Source organism: Nerophis ophidion, linkage group LG24, assembly GCF_033978795.1.
Source record: "Nerophis ophidion isolate RoL-2023_Sa linkage group LG24, RoL_Noph_v1.0, whole genome shotgun sequence".
Classification (NCBI taxonomy): Eukaryota; Metazoa; Chordata; class Actinopteri; order Syngnathiformes; family Syngnathidae; genus Nerophis; species Nerophis ophidion.
Window position 1 is genome coordinate 19733399 of NC_084634.1, and position 5000 is coordinate 19738398.

Consider the following 5000-nt stretch of genomic DNA (forward strand, 5'->3'; position numbering starts at 1 on the left):
TGTTGTTTTCTATACAATGTGTCTTATCTAAAAGTTATTCTTTCTTTTTAAAAAAGCATGTCAGATTGTATCGATTTCATATCACAATTATTATCCTCACGGTATTTTTGAATGAGATCAAAATATACTCACTGTACAAACTTATAGTAAAATTTTATTTAAAAACTGAAATACAGTAAATAAATAGCCAAACATACTTTTGAAATATAAACAGTACAGGCCAAAGGTTTGGACAAACCTCATTCAATGCATTTTGTTTATTTTCATGACTATTTTTACATCGTAGACCAGGAGTCACCAACACGGTGCCCGCGGGCACCAGGTAGCCTGTTAGGACCAGATGAGTAGCCCGCTGGCCTGTTCTAAAAATAGCTCAAATAGCAGCACTTACAAGTGAGCTGCCTCTATTTTTTAAATTGTATTTATTTACTAGCAAGCTGGTCTCGCTTTGCGCGACAATTTTAATTTTAAGAAAGACAAAACTCAAATAGAATTTGAAAATCCAAGAAAATATCTTAGACTTGGTCTTCACTTGTTTAAATAAATTCATTTATTTTTTTAATTTGCTTCTTATAACTTTCAGAAAGACAATTTTAGAGAAAAAATACAACCTTAAAAATCATTTTAGGATTTTTAAACACATATACCTTTTTACCTTTTAGATTCCTTCCTCTTCTTTCCTGACAATTTAAATCAATGGTTAAGTTGTTTTTATTTTTTTCATTGTAAAGAATAATAAATACATTTTAATTTAATTCCTCATTTTAGCTTCTGTTTTTTCGACAAAGAATATTTGTGAAATATTTCTTCAAACTTATGATTAATTATTCTGGCAAATCTAGAAAATCTGTGGAATCAAATTTAAATCTTATTTCAAAGCCTTTTGAATTTCTTTTAAAAATGTTGTTCTGGAAAACCTAGAAGAAATAATGATTTGTCTTTGTTAGAAATATAGCTTGGTCCAAATTGTTATATATTATAACAAACTGCAGATTGGAGTTTAACCTATTTAAAACATGTCATCAAAATTCTAAAATTATTCTTAATCAGGAAAAATTACTAATGATGTTCCATAAATCCTTTTTTTATTTTTTCCAAAAAGATTCGAATTAGCTAGTTTTGCTCTTCTTTTTTTTCGGTCGAATTTTGAATTTTAAAGAGTCAAAACTGAAGATAAACTATGTCTCAAAATTTAATTTTCTTTTTTTTCTTCGTGATTTCTCCTATTTTAAACCGTTCAATTAAGTGTTTTTTTCATCATTTATTCTCTACGACGGAATGACAGACAGAAATACCCATTTTTTTCAGATATATAGATTTCTTTTTATTAAAGGTAAATTGAGCAAATTGGCTATTTCTGGCAATTTATTGAATTGTGTATCAAACTGGTAGCCCTTTGCATTAATCAGTACCCAAGAAGTAGCTCTTGGTTTCAAAAAGGTTGGTGACCCCTGTTGTAGATTGTAACTGAAGGCATCAAAACTATTAATGACCAACATGTGGAGTTATGCACTTAAAAAAAGGTGAAATAACGGAAAACACGTTTACATTCTAGTTTCTTCAAAATAGCCACCCTTTGCTCTGATTACTTTTTTGCACACTCTTGGCATTCTCTTGATGTAGTCAAGAGGTAGTCACCTGAAATGGTTTTCACGTCACAGGTGTGCTTGAAACTCATCGAGAGAATGCCAAGAGTGTGCAAAGCAGTAATCAGAGCAATGGGTGGCTAATTTGAAAGAAAGTAGAATACAGAACATGTTTTTAGTTATTTCATCTTTTTGTTGAGTACATAACGCCACATGTGTTCTTTCATAGTTTTAATGCCTTCAGTGAAAATCTACAATGTAAATAGTCATGAAAATTAAGAAAATGCATTGAATGAGGAGAAGGTGTGTACTGTATGTTATATAATAATATTGTGCAGGCTACTTAAAAGGGAATTGCAGTTTTGGGCGGGAATTTTGCTAATCATTCAAAATCCTCATATGACAAAAACACATGTTTTTATGCATTCTAAATCACAAATAAATTTTTGCAAAAGTGCGCTAGCAATGGAGTCCAATAAGAGTTCCTCTATTCGGCCCATAAAGCCCTCTAAAAGGCGACATTTTATTTTACAATTTATTTTAACCAAGTACTAGCACTATTACTAGTATAAAGGAACTAACGTCTAACAGAGCGCTAACTAGCTTATGCTGCTATATTGACATACTGAGCTGGGGAGCTGCTCTCTCGCTTGAGTTGGTGTAAGTTAATTCTTGATTACAAATCATGCCTCTCACCTGGATAGTAGAAGGATGTGGACATGAACCAAGACGTTGGTCAACTTTGACATTCAACTTATACCCGTGGATGGCGAGAAAGACACAAAAAGATGCTTGTGTGCACCCACCTTTTTTTTTTACCCCTTCGCGAGGATTATGTGTATTCTTCATCTAAACGGGAAGATATAAACATCCCATCAGTCAGCATCCCAGTGAGAGCAGACATTGTACAGTAAGCGATTGTTTTATTATGTATCTAGTTTGTATTTCTTGTCATGGTTGAAAGGAAAAAGGGAACGTTGTGAAACGTCTGTGAAATTAAGACGCCGCGATATGCTTAAAATGAGCAAAAGGCATAAATATTACATATTATGAATGTGCCTGTTACTACATTACATATACACTTACATCATGATACAAAACATTGACGGAGGCCTTTGGATGTTTTTTTAGAGCGCTTTATAGGCAGAATAGAGTGACTCCAATTGACCCCATTGTTAGCTGACTTCTGCTAGCATTTATTACAAGTTAGAATGCATTAAAAATAAAAACAAATGTGCTCCTTTTTATATTAAGGATTGTGAATAATAGGCAACATTCCAAAAAACTTCAGTTCCCGTTTAAGAGCCACATAATTTTTATGTGAGTGTTTGAATATGTTTATCTTCTTCCGTTTTAAATTTGTAAAAGTTTTCGGGGTTTTTTAATGATAAAAAAAAAAAAGGTGTTCGATGCATCATGTCGGGTTTATGCGATCTTATTGAAATTCACTTCCAGTTATCATATTCCGTCCAATATGGATGGATCTTTCAAAGAGAGCTTGTAGGTTCAATGTACACAAATGAATATCTTAGTTACTCAGACAGTAATGGGTTTATCAATTTTTAGATTGTGGTATGTTGTTGCTTAAAGGGGAAAGTTGTTAATGTCTTTTGTATTTATGTTAGCATTTAGGCTAGCCAGTGCTCGCTTGCTTCTCCAGTAAGTGAGCAGTGTCACCGGTCTGAGTTTAGCAATTGTTATGAACCATGTTTTTACAATAATTACAATTTAAAACAGTAATACTAACCATGGGACGTTTTACCACGGTTTATCATCATACTGTTTATCACATGTTAAAATGTTGCTGTTTTGAAGAAGGGCCATGCGCCAATTGATTTGATTTTAATTGATTTCAGTGAGTGACAATTTAAGATATCCCAGCAGAAACAAAAAAATTAAAAACATGTTGAGAACTTGTTGAATTAGGTCCTGGCGTCCAGCAGCTCAAACAAAACATTGGAACAACATGCTTTTTGTTGGATTCTGATGTTGATTTCACCATTGCATTTTGGTCATTTTCTAACCAATATTTTCAACACAAATACAAAGTTGAAACAAAATGCTTTTTTAACAACATTCATTCAATGTCAGGTTGTGACGTTTATTTGACCATTTAAATTTGGTCATTTCCCAACCAACAACGTGGATCTAACGTTGGACACCAATGTTGTCTCAGTTTACAAATACAATTATTTTCCAACGTTGCTTCAAAGTCAGTTTTAAAGGACATGTATGTATAGGATAATCAACATTGTATCACTGTCTTGTGCCTGCTGGGATGAGTGTTTCAGTTAGAAATTAAGGCACAACTGTATTTTAAATACTTTAACTACCTAATCCAAGGGTTTACATAATGAATAACATTTCCTTAGGTAATCTGTGGTGAAAGTAATACAAAATGCACTTCATGGTGCGTATGGTCGTTGCTCCCAGTGCCACCCGCACTTGTTTAAATGTAACTTAGATATTGGGTTTCACTATGTAAAGCGCTTTGAGTCACTAGAACAACGCGCTATATAAATATAATTCACTATATAAATTTAATTCACTTCAAGGCCTACTGAAACCCACTAGTCCTTTTTAGTTTACTAAATTGCAATTTTAAATTTCCCGGGAGTTTCGTCTTGAAAACGTTGTGCAATGATGACGTGTACGCAAGATGTCACGCGTTTTTTACGAAGTATGAAAGCTAAGCGCACACACAGCTAAAAGTCGTCTGCTTTAACGGCATAATTACGCAGTATTTTGGAGATCTGTGTTGCTGAATCTTTTGCAATTTGTTAAATTAATATTGGAGAAGTCAAAGTAGAAAGATAGAGTTGGGAAGCTTTAGCCACACAAACACACTGATTCGTTGCTTAAAATTCCCTGAGGTGAAAATGTACTATGGATCAGAGCGCGGTCAAGCGAACATGGATCTACCCAATGTCAACCAGCAGGTTTCGGTGAGAATATTGTGGTTAAAAAGTCGCTTCTTGCCGGAGAAAAGCTGAGCTTGGCCGTCGACTCCCCTGAGACATTGGCGTCAAGACACCCATGGACAAACCCCTCCGACTATCAGGTACTATTTAACTCACCAAAACACTAGCAACACAATAGAAAGATAAGGGATTTCATAGAATTAACCTAGTAAATGTCTCTAAAAACATCGGAATCCGTCCCAATGCAATCGCGTTTTTGTTTTTTTTAACTCTTTTTTTTTCCTAGTCCGTCGCTATCAATATCCTCAAACACAAATCTTTCATCCTCGCACAAATTAATGGGGAAATTGTCGTTTTCTCGGTCCGAATAGCATTTTTTGTTGGAGGCTTCCCATTAAAAACAATGTGAATATGTGAGGAGCCATCAACGGGTGACGTCATCGTCTGTTACTTCCGGTAAAGGCAAGGCTTCTCTATTAGGGACGAAAAGTTG

The 5000-nt window shown here is 34.2% G+C and overlaps 1 protein-coding gene across 1 annotated transcript in view; it reads right to left on the reverse strand.

Moving 5' to 3' along the window:
• LOC133541912 (cytospin-A-like) overlaps nucleotides 1-5000 on the reverse strand; it is a 52550-nt gene that overhangs the window by 36002 nt on the left and 11548 nt on the right. The window lies entirely within an intron of this gene.